The 22,061-nt window shown below is 42.5% G+C and overlaps 1 protein-coding gene across 4 annotated transcripts in view; it reads right to left on the reverse strand.

Annotated features, from left to right (window-relative positions):
- The window catches only part of LOC140204100 (interferon-inducible GTPase 5-like), a 628,716-nt gene that overhangs the window by 416,807 nt on the left and 189,848 nt on the right, over positions 1-22,061 (reverse strand). The window lies entirely within an intron of this gene.

Raw genomic sequence — 22,061 nt, forward strand, 5'->3', positions numbered from 1 at the left:
ATCTCAACCCCAGCCCAGAGCAACGGGCCGAGCGGAACATTGTCAGCAAAAACATTTGCACACGTGGGAGAGGCTCAGCGTAAACTAATAAGTGATTGGCTGTGAGTGGCTCAAAAACTATGTAGAGCGCTCTCATTGGCTGATTGAATGTTTACTGTAATAGCGGCCGTTCTTGAGAAGTTGTGAGTGTTCTTCGGAATGAATTTTTGTCATCTTAAAAAAATTCAACGAAGAATTAAATAACCACGTTGTAACGAATCATACTGCGTTGTAACGGGGTAGCGTCATATCGGGTCTGGGTTTATTTTCAAATGCAACGCCATCTATGGGAAATTTAAATCCATCAAAGTAAATAGATTAAGCGGCGTCAGCATCGTGGTCTGTGGAACTGTTGGATGCTGTTAAACCCCTCGAACTCACTGAGGCCACTGCCGTCCTCTCTCCACATGCGCCTCCCTCCAGTCCCGGAGTAATGTGGTTAACTTTTGACTGTCCTTCGTTCTGACCCAGCAAGACGCACAGAGCAGAGGCAAGTAGAGAAAGACACCGGGTTATGGTTAGGGTTCAGCGTTCACAAGCAGACTGAAGCAAAAACCCATGGCGCACCCGTCCTGCATGGGGAAAATGGGAGAGCCCCGCTTCAGGGCTACTTGCACAAAGGACTAATGGGTGGGATGCCTAACTACCTGCGGTAGATGGATTGAATTAACATGCCGGTTAAACAAAACATTAGGGAGAGCGGACCAAGAAACCAACAGTCTGAGGACATTCCGAAGGACGGAGACATCAGCCCGTGAAAGAGTAGGCTGGGAGTGGCGTAGCTTCATAGCAGTGCTCCAAGCGATGAGAGACTACCCCAAACTAAGTCGTACTTCCTGACATGCGTTCGGGCTCGAGACATGTTACCAGACTGAAATGAACGCAGGGTTCTAAACTAGACACTGGACGCGAATTTAAAGTTGAACTGACAATTGAGCATTAAATGTCAGTTCAGGTGCTCATTGAATATTAAAATCATGGCGCATAAACATGACTGCCAATTAGCGGGGCTGCCGAAATCTTTAAATGGAACCCTCCAGCTATCCATATTCTGGAGAATTAAAGTGTCTTCAGTCGTGAAGCTAGTGCGGCTGGGAACGTATCGTAACAGGAACCCCTCCCCTGCGGCTGACTCCTTACGGTTCTAGCTGCCCAGAAAGATGATGAGGACAGCCAGATCCAAGATGTCCCTTTCAAGAACCTAGGACTGTTCCTCGGGTTTGAATCCTTCACAGAACGCCCTGAGCAGCTTGTGATTGAAAATTATTTTTACAGTGAAATCCTGTTCCCCATTGACAACCTGGGTGGCAGTGGGACTGATGGTGGTGGGAATAAAGGACTGGTTGAGCTAAGAAATCGCAGGGGTAAAAGGAACCTGATGGCAGTTACTTATAGGCCTCCAAACAGCTGCAGTGATGTGGACTACAAATTACAACAGGAAATAGAAAAGGCTTGTCAGAAGGGTAGTGTAATGATAATTGTGGGGGATTTTAACATGCAAGTGGATTGGGAAAATCAGGTCGGCACTGGATCTCAAGGGAGAGAATTTGTAGAATGTCTGCAAGATGGCTTTTTAGAACAGCTTGTTGTTGAGCCCACTAGGGGATCGGCTGTACTGGATTGGGTATTGTGTAATGAACCGGAGGTGATTAGAGAGATTGAGGTGAAGGAACCCTTAGGAGACAGTGATCGTAACATGATTGAGTTCACTGTGAAATTTGAAAAAAGAGAAGCCAAAATCTGATGTGTCGATATTTCAGTGAAGTAAAGGAAATTACAGTGGCATGAGAGAGGAACCAAAGGGAAAGATGGCAGAGCAGCAGTGGCTGGAGTTTATGCGAGAAATGAGGAAGGTGCAAGACAGGTATATTCCAAAAAAGAAGAAATTTTTGAATGGAAAAAGGATGCAACCGTGGTTGACAAGAGAAGTCAAAGCCAAAGTTAAAGCAAAGGAGAGGGCATACAAGGAAGCAAAAATTAGTGGGAAGACAGAGGATTGGGAAGTTTTTAAAACTTTACAAAAGGAAACTAAGAAGGTCATTAAGAGGGAAAAGATTAACTATGAAAGGAAGCTAGCAAATAATATCAAAGAGGATACTAAAAGCTTTTTCGAGTATATAAAGAGTAAAAGACAGGTGAGTGTAGATATAGGACCGATAGAAAATGATGCTGGAGAAATTGTAATGGGAGATAAGGAGATGGCAGAGGAACTGAATGAGTATTTCGCATCAGTCTTCACTGAGGAAGACATCAGCAGTATACCAGACACTCAAGGGTGGCAGGGAAGAGAAGTGTGCGCAGTCACAATTACGACAGAGAAAGTACTCAGGAAGCTGAATAGTCTAAAGGTAGATACATCTCCTGGACCAGATGGAATGCACCCGCGTGTTCTGAAGGAAGTAGCCATGGAGATTGCAGAGGCATTAGCGATGATCTTTCAAAAGTCGATAGATTCTGGCATGGTTCCGGAGGACTGGAAGATTGCAAATGTTACTCCGCTATTTAAGAATGGGGCAAGGAAGCAAAAAGGAAATTATAGACCTGTTAGCTTGACATCAGTAGTTGGGAAGTTGTTGGAGTCGATTGTCAAGGATGAGGTTACAGAGTACCTGGAGGCATATGACAAGATAGGCAGAACTCAGCATGGATTCCTTAAAGGAAAATCCTGCCTGACAGACCTATTACAATTTTTTTGAGGAAATTACCAGTAGACTAGACAAGGGAGATGCAGTGGATGTTGTATATTTGGATTTTCAGAAGGCCTTTGACAAGTGCCACACATGAGGCTACTTAACAAGATAAGAGCCCATGGAATTACGGGAAAGTTACATACCTGGATAGAGTGTTGGTTGATTGGCAGGAAACAGAGAGTGGGAATAAAGGGATCCTATTCTGGTTGGCTGCCAGTTACCAGAGGTGTTCCACAGGGGTCCGTGTTGGGGCCGCATATTTTACCTTGTACATCAACGATTTGGATTATGGAATAGGTGGCTTTGTGGCTAAGTTTGCTGATGATACGAAGATAGGTGGAGGGGCCGGTAGTGCTGAGGAAACGGAGAGTCTGCAGAGAGACTTGGATAGATTGGAAGAATGGGCAAAGAAGTGGCAAATGAAATACAATGTTGGAAAGTGTATGGTTATGCACTTTGGCAGAAGAAATAAAGGGGCAGACTATTATTTAAATGGTGAAAGAATTCAAAGTTCTGAGATGCAACGGGCTTGGGAGTCCTCGTACAGGATACCCTTAAAGTTAACCTCCAGGTTGAGTCGGTAGTGAAGAAGGCGAATGCAATGTTGGCATTCATTTCTAGAGGAATAGAGTATAGGAGCAGGGATGTGATGTTGAGGCTCTATAAGGCACTGGTGAGACCTCACTTGGAGTACTGTGGGCCGTTTTATCTCCTTACTTAAGAAAGGGTGTGCTGACGTTGGAGAGGGTACAGAAAAGATTCACTAGAATGATTCCGGGAATGAGAGGGTTAACATATGAGGAACATTTGTCCGCTCTTGGACCGTATTCCCTGGAGTTTAGAAGAATGAGGGGAGACCTCATAGAAACATTTCGAATGTTGAAAGGCATGTACAGAGTGGATGTGGCAAAGTTGATTCCAATGATGGGGGAGTCTAGTACGAGAGGGCAAGACTTAAGGATTGAAGGGCGCCCATTCAGAACAGAAATGCAAAGAAATTTTTTTAGTCAGAGGGTGGTGAATCTATGGAATTTGTTGCCAGGGGCAGCAGTGGAGGCCAAGTCATTGGGTGTATTTAAGGCAGAGATTGATAGGTATCTGAGTAGCCAGGGCATCAAAGGTTATGGTGAAAAGGCAGGGGAGTGGGACTAAATGGGAGAATGGATCAGCTCATGATAAAGTGGTGGAGCAGACTCAATGGGCTGAATGGCTGACTTCTGCTCCTTTGTCTTATGATCTTATGGTCTTATGGTTTACAGGTTTTAACTTGGAAAGAGGATCTTGGGGAGCTGCAAGGTGTAAGCAACCCGGTTTACATTCTTGAGAACCTTGAAGAGTCCAATGAAATTGGGCGCCAATTTCCTAGACTCCAACTAGAGAGGCAAATCCTGAGTCGACAGCCAGATTGGTTATCCAGGCTGCAAAGGTGACCCCTGTTTTCACTTGCAGTTAGCCTTTACTTCAGCCTTCCAGGCAAAGATCAACAAAATTTCCTCTGCTCTAGTCCATTTCTCCTTGCAGTGTCAGATGAGATCTTTGGCAACAAGAATCGCAATCTCAGCCTTCTGCTCGGTGAAGAGTGGTGGAGAGTACCCAAGTTTGCATTCAACCGGGGACATCTTGTGTGACGAATGCTGTAGTCTTGTGGTCGACCTCTGCCCACATAAAATGGTCACACCACTTGTCTGGTTTTACTGAGACCAGACATCTTAGGATTTGTCCAAATCTTGGTTCATCCACTCTGTCTGGCCATTGGACAGAGGGTGAAACTCAGAGGAAAGACTTGTTGCGCCAATCAGATTACAGAATGCTGTCCAAAATCAAGACATGAAATGCAAACTGCGATACAACACAATGTCCACCGGAAAACCTTGGATCCCAAAGACCTGTGCAGGACAATTTCGTCAGTCTCTGCCGCTGATGGAAGTTTGTCCAAGGCATAGAACTTGCATGCCTTTCAAAATGATTTACAATTATCATTATGACAGTCTTCCCCTCAGAAGGAAGGAGAACCATGACAAAATCCATGCAATTGTGCATGCGTGGTCTGCTCAGAGCAGGTAGAGGGTAAAGAGGCCCTTGATGTTGGGTGTAGGTCTCCTCGATCCAAGCACACACCTTGAAAGCCTGCATGTACTGTTAGACCTCTCTCGCCATTTCAGGCCACCAATATCTTCTCTTGATGAACTTTAGTGTCTTTGCAATGTGCCCATTGAGTAGCTGAGACCTGATGGAACTTGGGATGCACAGACTACACGGACGACGTTCTCAGGAATCTCCCCTTGCACCCGGACCTTATGAACAAGAGAATCAATTCACCGTGAAATTGGTGCTACCACGTTGGCTTGGGGCAGAATGGTGGTAGGCTGTTGCTCTCATTTGGGTTCATCAAACTGATGAGACGAGTCTTCCGGTTTCTGGTTTTCTGACTTTGGTCAATATGTCAGAATGAAATTAAAACATTTAAAGAAAAGAGACCACTGGTCTGCCAGGACCTTAGTCTCTTAGCCTCCTGAACATAAGCCAGGTTCTTGTGGTCTGTCCATATGGGAAAAGGGTTCTTGTTTTTCTCAAGCCAGTGATGCCATTCCTCCAGGGCCAATTTGACCATGAGCAGCTCTCTATGTCCAATGTCATAGTTCACCTGTGCCGGGATTAGCCGCCTGGAGAAGAATGCATGCAGGTGCAGTTTATTGTCTGACAGTGTCTGTTGAAATAACACTGCACCAATTCCAACGTCTGAGGAGTCTATGTCCACAAAGAAGCGAAGATCCATGTTAGGTACAATCATATTGGGAGATGTCATGAACTGTCGTTTGAAGGTTTGAGCTCTGAAAATGCAGCCTCCACTTCGAGGGTACAAAGAAAGTGGCCCATGGATCTCTTGGTAGAGCTGTCAGCAGAGCCACCACTGAGCTGTTTCTGATGAACTTTCAGTAAAAGATGGCAAATCTCAGGAATCATTGGATGTTTCACATTGGATGCTTGTGGCCAATCTCTAACTGCCTGTGGCTTATTAGGGTCCATCTTGAGATAGCCATCAGAGATAATAATACCCAAAAATGAAATGATGATTACAGGAAATTCAGATTTCTCCAGCTTGATGGGAAGTCCATGAAGAGGAAACCTCTATTTCTGACATGAGTAACATGCTCCTCCATGGACTTCGAGAAAATTAGGATGTTTTCCAAGTAGACAAAGATATACTTATGGAAAGCATCCCAGAACATGTCATTTATAAAGGCCTGGAAAATTGCCAGCATATTCGCGAGGCCGAAGACCGTGACCAGGTACACATAGTATCCTCTCAGTGTGTTGATTACTGTCTTCCACTTGTTATCCTCCTTCTGTGCACCAGATTGAATGATTGTCACAAGCCCAGCTTTGTGAATTCTCTTGCCCTTGGTGGATCTCGAAGGCCGTGTTCATGAATGTAAGAGGGTAATGATTCTTGGCCAGTATGTGATTCAGCCTTCTATAATCAATGATTGTAATAATGATTTTTGGCCAATATGTGATTCAGCACTCGATAGTTAATGAATATAGTAATGATTCTTGACTAGTCTGTGATTCAACCCTGTATAATCAATGATTTTAGTAATGATTCTTGACCAGTATGTGATTCAGCCCTCTGTATGAAGAAGAAGCCTATGCTGGCTGGTGAGGCGGAAGGCCGAATGAATCCCATGGCAAGAGTCTCCTTAATATATACTTCAAGGTGCTTCTCTCCAGGGCCAAAAGTGTGTATAATTGACAATTACCAGGAAGTCGTAGGATTACTGCAGTGGAGGAGCCGATGCCTTTCCGTTGCTGAAGACCTGTTCCAAAACCTTGTAGATAGAAGGGATTTTGACTGGATTGGGTGTTGCAATTACCCCCAATCCTTCCTCTGAGGATAACGTCTGAGCCTCCTTAGGTAGTGGGGGTGATTCGGCAGATGTCACAGTCTCCACCATAGGTTCACAAGACTCTTTAGTTGAAACAGGGGCCAAATCCTTATCCCTAACCTCAGATATCGGCAGTGAGGCCTTACAAAAGGTTCTTGTGCTCCTGGGACTAGGCTCCAGACAGCTTGGGCACCTCCTTGGCTGGAACCTGAACTAGAGATCCTCTCTGTCTAGTTCCAGCTTACCACTAACGAGACAGGGTCAGGACTCACATAGTCTTGTTGGTTGGAGCTGGCTTATCTGCCCTTGAAGGAAGAACTGGGTCTCCTGAAGGCGCCAGGTTACCCCGAGGAAAAGTGCCCCCTCGTTGACCGCTGGTCTCGGGAGAGTCTAGGCGTTGGAACACCAAGCTGAAAACATACCTCCTTGCAGCGAATGGACAATGCAGTGATCCTCCATTCCTTCCAGTTGATGGAAGGGTTATGTTGGGACTACCAATGGTGCCCATGGATCAGGGGTATGTGAGGACATTCAATGACATAGAAACTAATCTCCTCTACATGACCATCTCTCCTCATCCACAAAACCGATGTCGGCTACAGGCTGTGCCCAGAACCAAACAGATGGCCGCCCAGGACAGTGGCAGGCATGGGCTGGCTCAACTCCTGGAATGGTATGTTGAGACAACAAGCAGTCCCCAAGTCTAGAAAATTATTCTATCAGCTGCCCCAGCATTCACAAAAAGCAATCACATCTCATCAGTTCTTATCCCAGGAGTTCACCACCTTCAGCTACCATCACAGTCATCCTGACATGGGACGGTCTTAACAGATCCCCGACCGGCTGCAGTTTTGGACAATTAGCCCGCAGGTGCCCTGCTTTGCAGCAGTAATAGCAGCAACCTCGTCTCTGACACCAGGACCTCCCATCGGTGCAGAGGCTTGTGCATCTGATTTGTATAGAGTTGACAGGATCCTGAACAGAAGATGGGCTGGTCATTGACTGTTTGGAAAGTAGAACTGTGATAGGTTGTGGCTAGACTTGGTCTAGCCCTCTTCAAACTCTTGAGATAGTCACATTTTCGCTCTGCCAGGTGAATATCTAGGCAGTTCGACTGGTTGATCATAGACTCCAAGTCCTCCACTGGCTCTCCCAAGGCAAGAGCATCCTTTAGTTTGTCTCGGAGTCCGTGGAGGTACAGAGTGGCCAAGGCCTCCCCACTCCAGCCACAAGTCTGAAACTCAATAGCATAGTCAGCCGCTGACCAACTACACTGACATACAGCAATCCGAGGCTCTGTTATATCCAGCAGAATGATGGAATACCTTCTCCATGGTGGCCATGAACTCTGCAAAGAAATCTCATTCTTCACTCCCAATATGCCATGTCTCAGGCTGGGGCTGTCCCAGTCAGATCATGAAGGATACCTTTCAGCGCCCATCGGGAACGGGCACAGTTGGAATTTAAACACTAACAATCATTGGGATAGGAGGTTGCGACAAAAGCTGGGGTCACCGCCAAATCTCTCCAAGGTTGGAAATGGACTGGTTTTACAGAAAGACCAACAGCCTCACCCAAGTGACTCTGGCTTCCTACTTGCAACTGTTGGAACATGTCGTGTATCTCCAGGCTCTGTCTAGAAATGTTCTCATTGTAGTTGGCTACAGCAGGCGAGAGTTTCTGATACCCCACTGTCTCAGGAATTTCTTTAGACAGAGGGTTGTGAAGCTGTGGAATTCAACTATAGAGGCCAAGTCATTGGGTATATTTAAAGTGGAGGTTGATATGTTCTTGGTTAGTAAGGCTATCAAAGGTTACATGGAGAAGGCAGGAGAATGAGAGTTGTAAGGGATAAATGAGCCATGGTGAAATGGCAGTACAGACTCAATGGGCTGAATGGCATAATTCTGCTCCTGTGCCTTCTTGCCATACACCAGAGTGATGCATGTCTGGATAATCACCTTCTGGACAACTTGTCTGCCTCTGAGATCAGTGTGTATGTCTTGCCTTGTGGGTCTCTCTTTCCCAACACACATTTTGCTTGCATTGTCATCTATTCCTACTGCCCCGTTTTGCTCTGTTGTATTGTTTTACATCCCCAAATTGACTCTCGAGCCTGACCCCAGAAATCAACGCAAGAGGAGTAGACTTTTGCTGACCTCTACAGTGTGATGAAAAACCAAGTTATCAGAAGATTGATGCTAATGAGAGAGACAAGTGAGACAATGGAGAAACATTCAAAATGTTAATGAGAGAGGAGAGAGAGATAACGGAAAGAGACACCAGTCCAAGTATTGACAGACCGATTGCTTTGAACCTGAACTGTTTGAAGTTTGATGGACAGGCGATACCCTAGCAGGGGAATAAAAAGAAAAGGTTCGCTAAGGCAAGACAGACACCACGAGATCACGAGATAATGAGACCCTGGAAAAGCGGTGTGCCCCCACAAGTTGGTGGGAGTTTGGAGGTCTGGTCGTGGGAACCGACCATAGATGCACAGGGTGAAAAGGTACGATCGGCGGGAACCTGGTGTGTGTGTCCGCCCTTGCCTGGGTGCCGGGTTCACCGTGGAAGAACAGTCATATCCGGAACAGAGGGGTCACAGTCAGTGACCACAGAAGACATAAAAGGGTTCGCCCGAAAGCTAACTGCGAAGAACACCAAGGTCTGTCTGAATCAGATTTGCATATCATCCTCTCTCTCTCTCCATCCAACAGCACAACAGCGATTACTACGAACTGTACTAAGCTGAACTGAACTCTGCGTCACTTGAGACTGATCATTTTACCCCTAGACTGCAATAGAGCTTGTTTGATTCCTATTACCCTAGTTCTGTGTACATGTGTGTTTTATCATTGCTAACCTGTTGCATTTATATCCTTACGATTAGAGTACTGTGTTACTTATTTCTTTAATAGAACTTTCTTAGTTCCAGTAATCCAGACTCCAACTAAGTGGTCCATTTTTGCTGGTTTAGCAACCCAGTTACGGGGTACATAACATAAGTGGGGGCTCGTCTGGGATTTTGAACGCCAAATTTGGGACTGAGTAAATTGATTGGGTTAAAATTCCCGAAAGAAAGAAAGGGCAAACAGCAGAAATGGAGATTGAGGAAATTCTAAAGGCACCAACCTTGGAGGCATTAGAGGATGCCAGGAAATCAGAATTGGCAACTGTGGCCAAACAGTTGAACCTTTTTAAGGGGAAGTCGACAATGAGGAGAGCGGAGATGCACAGAGCTATCATTGAGCATTACGTATCTAAGGGTGTGTTTCCCCAAGGGGAGCTGGAGGTGGTATCTATTGGCAAACCTGGTGGAGAAGCAGTACAGCTGCAGATTGAAAAATTGAGACTTGAGCACGAGTTCCGGGTAAAACAGCTGGAAAAAGAAGAGAGGGACAGGCAGTTAGAGCGAGAAGAGAGGGACAGGCAGTTAGAATGAGAAGCGAGAGAGAAACAGAGGGAAAGGGAATTTGAGCTGGAGAAGTCAAAGATGATGCTAGCGCAGGGGCCCATGCCGAACCAAGGTGGAGGGTTCAGGGCGACCCAGGAGGTTAGGCTGGTTCCCCCATTTGAGGAGGCTGAGGTTGATCGGTACTTTCTCCATTTTGAAAAAGTTGCAGCAAGTCAGGACTGGCCAAGGGATAAGTGGGCTGTTTTGCTTCAGAGCGTACTTAAAGGAAAAGCCCAGCAAGCTTACTCGGCCTTGTCCGCAGAAGATGCCCAGAGGTATGATGTGGTGAAAGGGGCCATCCTCAGGATTTATGAGTTGGTCCCGGAGGCATACCGGCAGAGGTTCCGGAATGTGAGGAAGCACGTATTTAGAGTTTGCCCATAAGATGCAGATGTATTGTGAGCATTGGTGCACCTCGAAAGGTGTCAATGGGGATTATGACAGACTGCTACAGCTAATACTGATTGAGCAGTTTAAAGGTTGTGTCCCTGAAGGTATGAGACCCTACTTAGATGACAAAGAGGCAGACACCTTAGCCGCAACTGCTAAGTTAGCGGATGAATACGCGTTAATGCACAAAACGAAGTTTACCCCGAGTAAAAGCTACCAGAAGGGTAGTCAAGAGGGTGGAGAGAGTCCGCCAGAAAAGTCAGAAAGTTAGCCGGGGACTAGTGAGAAGGTTAAGGTAGACCGGGAGCAGTTTGGTAGGAAGTCTCCTGGGGTCGTATACTATAATTGTGGGAAAGCCAGACACTTTGCGTCCAGGTGCTTTGCCCCAAAGGAGACGGGGAAAGGGAAAACGATGGTTCTGACTGGCTGTATTGAGCTGGTAAACAAACCGCTAGGGGAGAAGAGGTCTGATAAAGTTCAGGTAGGGCGCGAGAGGTTTATCTCGGCCGGATTGGTGTTGGTGAAGGAGGGGTTAAACCCAGTTCCAGTACGGATCTGGAGAGACACTGGAGCTTGTCAGTCATTGATATTAAAGAGTGTGTTAGACTTTAGTTCTGAGACCCAGACTGGGGAGGTCAGGGTGATAAAAGGCATTGGGAAAGGGACTGAAGCAGTACCTTTGCACCAGATACACCTAAAAAGCGACTTGGTCTCCGGACCGGTTACGATCGGGGTGAGGCCCGAACTACCGATGGAAGACTCGGTAACGACCTTGCTGGCGGAGAAGTGTACCCAGCAGTAAGATTGACAAGCCAGCCTGCCAGGATTGAGGCCCTGCCCATGGACTCACAGGTTTATCCCATTTGTGCAGTGACACGGCGCATGTCCAGAAAGGCTGCCGCAGCGAATATAGATTTAGTGAAGACGTTTTTACCAGCCTTGTACCAGGAGAGGTTAGAAAGTGAAAAGAAGGGGCATAGCGAAACGGATGTTGAGGTAGACCTATCATTAGCAAGGAAGGAATTTATACAGGCACAGGAGCGAGACGAGGAGCTGATGGTTTTGTCAGAGACAGCTCTCTCTGAAGCAGAATTAAAAAGGGAGCCAGTGGGCTATTATGTAAAGGAGGGAGTACTAAGGAGGAAATGGAGACAAAGTACCGTGCCTGCAGATGAGGAATGGGGGGGGTGATAGTGCCGAAAATTTATGGGGCTGAGATTTTTAACCTGGCCCACAAGATACCCCTCGGTGGACATTTTGGGGTGAGGAAAACAGTCGATAGAATCATGAAGGAGTCTTACTGGCCGCACAGGAGGAAGGATGCTATTGACTATTGTAGACGTGAGCTAACACAGTTACAGGCTATTGATATGCTAACAGCTTGCCACGATAGGCAAGCAGACCTAGTCGGTGTTATCATGAAAATTAATGAGGCTAGGGTGCCACCTGATAAGGGGAAAACCCCTTTTGAAAAGATAAGTATGGTGCCGACCAGATGGGAGAAGTCTATTGTTTTGGCCAGCTTTGCTGATAAGGTCTCTCCCTTAACCCCCGAACAGAGCGACCCGCTGAGGAAGCTAATTAACCAGCACGCACATGTATGTCCGGATGTCCCGAGGCAATGCCAAGAGCCGGGACATAGTGTTGTTGTCACATCAGGTCAGCCCAGTAAGCAACTCCCCTACAGGATGATTAATTCAGTGACAAAAGGGCTAAAGAACGCAGAAGCGTATATTGGCGATTTAGTGGTCTGGAGTGACATGTGGGAGGGGCACATTGTGGCAGTAGAGGAGCTGTTTAAAAAGCTGTTTGAAGCCAGCCTGACAGTGCACCTCGCAAAAAGTGAATTCGGCCACAGAAAGATCACTTATCTGGGATTTGTGGTAGGACAGGGGCAGCTGGCTCCGATGCAAGCTAAGGTGCGGGCTATCTCTGAAGTCCCCACCCCGACACACAAGAGAGCCCTGAGAAGGTTCTTGGGGATGGTGGGGTACTATCGGAAGTTTTGCAAAAACTTTGCAGATATTACCCTCCCTCTTACTAATCTCTTGCCAAAGAATGCTAAGTTTGTGTGGGACGATCCTTGTTATCTTTGTCCGGGATGGAAACCACTGAGAATTTACACTGATCACAGTCTATTAGTGTTTTTGGCCACTATGAAGTTTGCTAAGTTGGAGCCTGGTCTTGGAGGATTATTAAAATAACACATATAAAAGGAACGGAAAGGTGATTGCTGACTGTCTGTCAAGGTGTTGACAACTTAAAGTTCTCTGTATTAGCCGAATAGCTGATAACCCTGGATATTAGTGTGTATCTAATAATGTATTCATGCCTATAATTTTTACCCCGGTAAAAATCCTCTGAAGGATAGGGGTGTGATGAAAAACCAAGTTATCAGAAGATTGATGCTAATGAGAGAGACAAGTGAGACAATGGAGAAACATTCAAAATGTTAATGAGAGAGGATAGAGAGATAACGAAAAGAGACACCAGTCTGAGTTTTGACAGACCGGTTGCTTTGAACCTGAACTGTTTGAAGTTTGATGGACAGGCGATACCCCAGCAGGGGGATAAAAGGAACAGGTTCGCTAAGGCACGACAGACACCACGAGACAATGAGATAACGAGACCCTGGAAAAGTGGTGTGCCCCCACAAGTTGGTGGGAGTTTGGAGGTCTGGTCGTGGGAACCGACCATAGACGCACAGGGTGAAAAGGTACGATCGGCGGGAACCTGGTGTGTGTGTCCGCCCTTGCCTGGGTGCCGGGTTCACCGTGGAAGAACGGCCGTATCCGGAACGAAGGGGTTACAGTCGGTGACCACAGAAGACATAAAAGGATTCGCCCGAAAGCTAACTGCGAAGAACACCAAGGTCTGTCTGAATCAGATTTGCATATCATCCGCTCTCTCTCTCTCTCTAACAGCACAATAGCGATTACTGCGAACTGTACTAAGCTGAACTGAACTCTGCATCACTTGAGACTGATCATTTTACCCCTAGACTGCAATAGAGCTTGTTTGATTCCTATTACCCTAGTTCTGTGTACATGTGTGTTTTATCATTGCTAACCTGTTGCATTTATATCCTTACGTTTAGAGTACTGTGTTACTTATTTCTTTAATAAAACTTTCTTAGTTCCAGTAATCCAGACTCCAACTAAGTGGTCCATTTTTGTGGTTGGGGTACGTAACAACAGTCAATCCAATATCTGATCCCTCAGGACACTTCATTTCTGTTGCTGGATGTAGTTGTACAAATCCTCAAAATGATTCTACATTCATATGCCTCTTCCCTACATCAACTGTTACCTCCATGCAGAGCAATCCAACTCAGAATATTTCATTCATCACCGAATGCGAAAGAGGGTAAAAATAAACCTAATCTCTCTCTGGTGGTTGGTCCTCATAGCTTTTCTCATTTCCACTTTCTTGCTTACCCACAACTAGTCAAATAACACAAGCTCCAGAAACTGTTTCCTCAGTTCCCTGAATTGTGAATACTAAAGTATATTGAGTCAAATCAAAGCAGGACACGTAATAAAACACAACATCACAAATCCAGCCCCTTTGGAGCCCTGAATCTGGTCATTGCCTCTCCTCATCATGTCCCTCCTTCCATGTGGACAATGGTGTACGTGAAGGATATTATACACGGACTGAGAGGATTTCTACCATCTTGCATAAGATGGCAATTCCCCACCTAAAACACTTGCTTGTGTTAAATGGTAAAACTACATGGATATTTGTTGACCATTTTGCTCTTTGTCACGAGAACACTCAGAATCCCGAGATTCTGTGTTGGAACTTCAATGATCAGAGTACTGATGGATATCCCATTGGATCAGGCCACTCCTTTCAGATTCTCACACCAGACTCCAGACAAAACTCTGTCAGGACTTGGATGAGTCATACCTCATGCTTTTTTTGTTTGATTTGAACACACCCTTAAATTTAATTTTAATGTAAACAAAATCACTTTCTTTCTTTTCAAATCTTTATATTGTTATATTATACAGGAAAAATAACATGAGTACATTGCAGTAACAACACTTACAATGCTTCAAAAAACATTATCTTAAAGATTGAAAAAAAAATTCCGTGATAACAAAAAAAACCTACTGAGCAGAAAAGTGAGAGAGAAAAAAAAAAAGAACCCATTAGGTGTACAACCCCGGAGTCATGCGTCATACAAAAAGCTTCTAAAAATAAACATCAAACCGCCAACAAGAAAAGAAAATATACTAAAAAATTTACAATTAGATCATGGAAAATTTGTATCAATTAACTCAAATGATAATAACAAGCAAATGAGCCCCATCTTTTCTCAAAATCAAGGTTCAAAGGTTCGACTTCTAATTTTCTCTAAACTAAGACATAGCATCACTTGAGAGAACCATTGTGACAAAGTGGGAGCTGATGTATCCTTCCACTTCAACAAAATGGCCATCCTAGCTATCGATGTAACAAATGCAATAACATGTTGGTCAGATACAGAAATACCATGAATATTTTGAGGAACGATTCCAAAAAGCACAGTTAATTTATTAGGTTGTAAATTAATTTTAAGTGCTTTAGAAATTGTTGAAAAAACCTGCTTCCAGAATTGCTCCAATATAGAACAAGACCAAAGCATATGCGTCAGTGTAGCTATCTCAGTTTTACATCTATCACAATGACTATCAACATTAGAAAAGATTTTAGAAAGTCTCTCCTTTGTCAAATGATAATGATGTTCAATTTTAAATTGAATCAATGAATGCCTAGCACAAATTGAAGAAGAGTTAACCAACTTCAATATCCGCATCCAATCCTCCATCATAAAAGTCAAATTAATTTCCTTTTCCCAATCCTGTTTAATCTTAGATAAAAGACACTTATCCCATTGTAATAATAAATTATAAATTCTTCCAATAGAACCCTTGATCAAAGGATTCATACTTATAATAGTATCTAACAGGTCAGCCTCCAATATGTAAGGAAAATTACTTAAATATTTTTGTAAACAATGGCTAACCTGAAGGTATTGCAGAAAGTGTGAGTATGAAAGAGAATATTTATCAGTTAATTGTTCAAAAGACATCAATCTATCTTCTTTAAATAAATCCAAAAAAGAATTAATACCTTTATTTTTCCAAAGTAAAAAAAATGGATCACCCAAAGAAGGCTTAAAAAAGTAATTCCAGTAAATTAAACTACAAAGTTTAAATTTTTTAAGATTTAAAAAATTGCGGAATTGGAGCCAAATTTGTAAAGAATACTTAATCACAGGATATAGGTTTAAGTTAACAACTTTAACTAATTGCATAGGTAAAGGAGCTCCCAATAATGAGGTTAAATAAAGCTGTTTTACAACTTTCAGTTCCAGGTCTACCCAAATTGGCCGATCACTCTTATCAACCCAGTATAACCAAAAAGACATATATCGCACATTAACAGTCCAATAATACATTCTAAAATTAGGCAAAGCAAGACCTCCATCCTTTTTCAATTTTTGTAAATGACATTTACTAATTCTTGGTCTTTTATTATTCCAAATAAAAGATAAAATAATAGAATCAATCCGATCAAAAAACTTCCTAGTCAAAAAAAACAGGAATATTCTGAAATAAATATAAACATTTTGGTAAAATCATCATTTTAACTACATGAATACAACCAACAAGTGAAAATGTAAGTGGACTCCATCTACTAAATAAATACTTCATAGAGTCTACTATGGGAACAAAATTGGCTTTATAAAGATCCTTATATTTTTTGGTAATTATAATACCTAGATATCTAAAAGAGTCTGTAACCTTAAAAGGAGTATTATCATATATAGGGACAGAATCATTTAAAAGAAACAATTCACTTTTACTAAAATTTATTTTATATCCTGAAAAACCTCCAAATTCATTAAATAATTTTAGCAAGGCAGGAATGGATTCGTCAGGGTCAGCTATATAAACCAATAAATCGTCAGCATAAAGAGAGACCTTTTGCATGGTCTCATTCACAAAAATCCCATGGATATTTTTAGCCTCACGAAGAGCAATAGCAAGGGGTTCTAATATTAAATTAAACAACAAAGGACTTAATGGACAGCCTTGCCTTGTCCCCCGTGAAAGCTGAAAGAAGGGAGACCTACAATTGTTAGTGACAACAGTAGCAATAGGGGCTTTATATATCATTTTAATCCAATTATTAAAATTAGCACCAAGGACAAATTTCTCAAAAACATTGAATAAATATTTCCATTCGACTCAGTCGAACACTTTTTCAGCATCCAAAGATACAACACGTTGTGGAGTTTTAAAAGAGGATGAATATGTAATGTTAAATTGTCTCCGAACATTTGAAAAGGAATAGCGACCCTTTATAAAACCTGTTTGATCTTTAAAAATAATTTTGCCCAAAATATTCTCCAAACGATTGGCCATTATCTTTGACAAAATCTTAGCGTCGACATTCAGTAATGAAATAGGTCCATATGAAGCACAGTCAGTAGGATCATTATCTTTTTTAAGAATTAAAGAAATAGAAGCCTCATAAAAAGTAGCATGTCATAGGCATAGTCATACTTTATTGATCCCGGGGGAAATTGGTTTTCTTTACAGTTGCACCATAAATAATAAATAGTAATAGAACCATAAATATTTAAATAGTAATATGTAAATTATGCCAGTAAATTATGAAATAAATCCAGGGCCAGCCTATTGGCTCAGGGTGTCTGACCCTCCAAGGGAGGAGTTGTAAAGTTTGATGGCCACAGGCAGGAATGACTTCCTATGACGCTCTGTGTTGCATCTCGGTAGAATGAGTCTCTGGCTGAATGTACTCCTGTGCCCACCCAGTACATTATGTAGTGGATGGGAGACATTGACCAAGATGGCATGCAACTTAGACAGCACCCCCTTTTCAGACACCACCGTGAGAGAGTCCAGTTCCATCCCCAGAACATCACTGGCCTTACGAATGAGTTTGTTGATTCTGCTGGTGTCTGCTACCCTCAGCCTGCTGCCCCAGCACACAACAGCAAACATGATAACATGATAGCACTGGCCACCACAGACTTGTAGAACATCCTCAGCATCATCCGGCAGATGTTAAAGGACCTCAGTCTCCTCAGGAAATAGAGATGGCTCTGACCCTTCTTGTAGACAGCCTCAGTTTTCTTTGACCAGTCCAGTTTATTGTCAATTCGTATCCCCAGGTATTTGTAATCCTCCACCATGTCCACACTGACCCCCGGATGGAAACAGGGGTCACCGGTACCTTAGCTCTCCTCAGGTCTACCACCAGCTCCTTAGTCTTTTTCACATTAAGCTGCAGATAATTCTGCTCACACCATGGGACAAAATTTTCTACCGTAGCCCTGTACTCAGCCTCATCTCCCTTGCTGTTGCATCCAACTATGGCAGAGTCATCCGAAAAGTTCTGAAGATGACAAGACTCTGTGCAGTAGTTGAAGTCCGGGGTGTAAATGGTGAAGAGAAAGGGAGACAAGACAGTCCACTGTGGAGCCCCAGTGCTGCTGATCACTCTGTCGGACACACAGTGTTGCAAGCACACGTGCTGTGGTCTGCCAGTCAGGTAATCAATAATCCATGACACCAGGGAAGCATCCACCTTCATGGCTGTCAGCTTCTCCCCCAGCAGAGCAGGGTGGATGGTGTTGAACACCCTGGAGAAGTCAAAAAACATGACACTCACAGTGCTCGCTGGCTTGTCCAGGTGGGCGTAGACACGGTTTAGCAGGTAGACGATGGCTTCCTCCACTCCTAGTCAGGGCTGGTAGGCGAACTGGAGGGGATCTAAGTGTGGCCTGACCATAGGCCGGAGCAGCTCCAGAACATGTCTCTGCAGGGTCTTCATGATGTGGGAGGTCAATGCCACCAGTCTGTAGTCATTGAGGCTGCTGGGGCACGGCGTCTTCAGCACAGGGACGAGGCAGGATGTCTTCCACAGTACAGGAACCCTCCAGAGCCTCAGGCTCAGGTTGAATACATGGCGAAGTACTCCACATAGCTGAGGGGCACAGGGTTTGAGAACCCTGGTACTGACACCATCCGGTCCTGCAGCCTTGCTTGGGTTGAGTTGTTTCAGCTGTCTTCTCACCTGTTCAGTTGTGAAGCTGGGTAATTCACCTTTCACAAAAGAATCCTTAAACATTTCCAACATATACGGAGAAGGCAACTTTCCTATTTTTTTATAAAATTCTACAGGATAGCCATCAAGTCCTGGGGACTTACCAGATTGCATTGAAAAAATATCTTTATGAAATTCGGCTTCAGTAATTTCAGCATTGAGAGTTTTTTGATCTTCAGCTGAGATTTTAGGAAAAACAATCTTTCGTAAAAAAAGCATTCATTTCAGAGGATTCTAATGGGCATTGAGATTTATAAAGCTCAGCATAAAAATCTTGAAAAATTTTATTAATTTCTTCATATTCCTGAGCTAAGGTACCATATTTCCTACGAATTTTCATGATTTGCCTTTTGGCTGTGGCCATTTTTAATTGAAATGCAAGCAGTTTATTATTTTTATCTCCAAATATATAAAATTGGCTCTTTAACTTAAGCAAATATCCTTCAATGGGATGAGTTAATAACAGGTTATATTGTGTTGAAGTTCCACCCTTTGTATAAATAAATCAGTATTGGGGGAAATTGCATAGATATGATCTAAATCTTTAATTTGTTTTGAAATTCTATCTAATTCTGCTTTAGTTTGTTTTTTTAAGTTTAGCTGAATAAGAAATAATCTGACCACGTAAAAATGCTTTAAATGTATCCCATATAACTAATTTAGACGTACCCGCCATACAGTTAAAAAGAAAAAAATCTTTTATCTGGGTTTCAATGAAGCTGACAAAGTCAGAGTTTTGCAATAATGTCTGAGACATGGCCAAGGTGGGTGGGCAAGAATGACATCATCAAGTTCAAAAGACAAACTCAGAGGTGCATGATCAGATATAGCAATAGCGTCATACTTGCAAGTTTTAACACTAGGCAAGAAGCGGGGATCGATTAAAATATAATCGATCCTCGAATTTTTTTATGAACATGCGAGAAAAAAGAATATTCTCTATTATCGGAATGGAGATACCTCCACAAATCAATCAACCCAAAATCAATCAAAAAGGAATTAATAAGTGACGCAGATCCATTTGGAAGTCGCTGATTGGTTGAGCTCTTATCAATCATAGAATTTAGGCAGCAATTAAAATCCCCATCAATTATCAGCATATATTCATTTAAATCAGGCAGTAAAGCAAATACCTTTTTAAAAAAAAGATCATTTAAGTTAGGACCATACAAATTAACCAAAACAACTTTTCTGTTACAGATTGTTCCTTTAACAATTAAAAATCTACCATTAGAATCTGATTCAATATCCTCTTGAATAAATATATCAGGTTTAATCAAACTAGACAAGCCTTTTGTTTTACTCTGAGAAGTAGAGTGGAATTGCAAACCATTCCACCATCTAAAAAATCTATTTTGATCTCCCGCCCTGATATGTGTCTCTTGAGCAACAATTATATCAGGTTGGAATCAATTAATAATTTTAAAAGTCTTTTTTCGTTTAATAGGATGATTCCAACCACATACATTCCAACTTATTATATTAATCCGTTTAAATACCATACTATAATTTTATTCTACTTTATACATGCACAGAGCACATACCAATATGGGATGATCAAAAATGGCGGTGATAAAGAATACAAACAGATAAAAAACACGCATGCTCCGGAACCACCCAATGGGAAAAAACTTCTAACTCTAAACACACCCACCCACACCCGGAAACCCGAAAAAGGCAAGCGATCTACGGTAGAATTCAAAGCTACAGACTGCCCTGTCTGTGTTTTCTTTCCCTCCCCCCTGTTAGTAAAAAAGTAGAGTGACCTTGTGAAGAAAACAATAAAGTCTCAGTAAAAAAAAGTATTTACATTCCATCGACTAATAAGCAAGAAAGAACCAAAATAATGTTATCTCTTTAGAGAGAAAAACCAGCGCCATCTTTAAGTTTAATATTAATTCCCTAAAAAAGCTTTAAATTCAATTATAAAATGTTATAATAAAACAGAAAAAATATATAAAAGGCCCTATTAGTAGGAAAAAAAACTACCAATTAGTTAATTAAAAAAAGAAACAAACCAAGTATTAAATTAGAAGAACAAATCCCCTTATCTTCTTCTCTCAGTTGTAGAATATTTAGAGATCATTTAGACAGAGATACTTAAGCCATAAATCTTTCCAAAGGAAAACCAACAACATGCAATGATGAACAACTCTCCTTGTCTTCTTTAATTAGTCTCTCAATGAAATACACAAATGACCTTCATAAATCTTCTTTCCAAAATGCGAATAATATACAGATAGCCAAACAGCCTTTCAGGTAGATCATTCAACAGAGGTATTGGTAACAATGGTGGGTATAGCCTGAACAAAGTCCAGTGCAGCTTTTGGATCAAAAAAAGTACGAGGAGGAGAATTAGCAGGAAAAATTTTTTCATTCTTGTCGGGTACCTCAAAGATGGAAAAAGTTTTTTTATCATATGTTTTTTCTTACCAGAGCAAATTTTGATCTTTGTTCCATTATCTCTCTTGGATAATCTTCATAAAAGTGGAGCTCAGATTCCATAAATCTAAAAACTCTGTTTTCTTGCCTGTCGCGTTATTTGATCTTTAATTTTAAAGTGATGAAAGCAAACCAGAACAGATCTTGGTTTACTAGAATCCTTCAATTTCGAGATAAATGCCCTGTGTACCCTTTCTATAGCAGGCAGCTTTGATAGAATGGTAGGAAATAAAGTGTGGAAAAACTTACCAAAGTAAGCCGTCAGATTTCCATCTTCAACTCCTTCTTGCAGCCCAACAATTCCTATATTCCTTCGTCGAGACCTAGTTTCTTGGTCTATAATCTTATATTGATATCTTTCCAAACGAGTTGTAGCTTCAGACAACTTTTGCTTAGTTATCTTCAATTCCTTTTCATGTGAAATAACTTGAGTTTCCAGGTCTTTAAGTTTTCCCAGAAATGACTTCATTTCGTTACTATTCTTTTCCAGTTGGTCTTTAATTGATCCATTCTGATCCTTAATTGAATTCAGTGTCCGAACAATATCTTCAGCCCACGATGGCATTTCATCAGATCTTTCCTTTTGCACCTTTCCTTTCCCATTACCTTTATCACTAGGTTCAAGTATATTCTTCCCACTTCTTGTAGACAGACATATTGATCCCCCTCAAGAATCAGCAAATAAAAATTTTGAAATCAAAGCTAAAACTAGGGGGAGAGAAATAAAACTAAGGGCAGCACAGAAGTACTGCTACTCCATTGCAGACAGGGGCGGTCCTCAATTTCATCATGGCACAAAATTATGCATTTCAATACTCACTCAATATTCTTTTAATTAACCCTTTCTCATTGCAGGACCTCACATATAAACAAGTAATTCATTTCTTGTTTCTTCAACTTTCTTGTTCAAGTTCAAGTTTAATTATCATTTAAACCATACATGAATAGAACCAAATGAAACCGCGTTTCTCTGGGGCCAAGGTGTAAAACACATGACCAATAGCATACAGCATGCTGCATGTAGCACATACC

This window comes from Mobula birostris, chromosome 10, assembly GCF_030028105.1.
Source record: "Mobula birostris isolate sMobBir1 chromosome 10, sMobBir1.hap1, whole genome shotgun sequence".
Lineage (NCBI taxonomy): Eukaryota > Metazoa > Chordata > Chondrichthyes > Myliobatiformes > Myliobatidae > Mobula > Mobula birostris.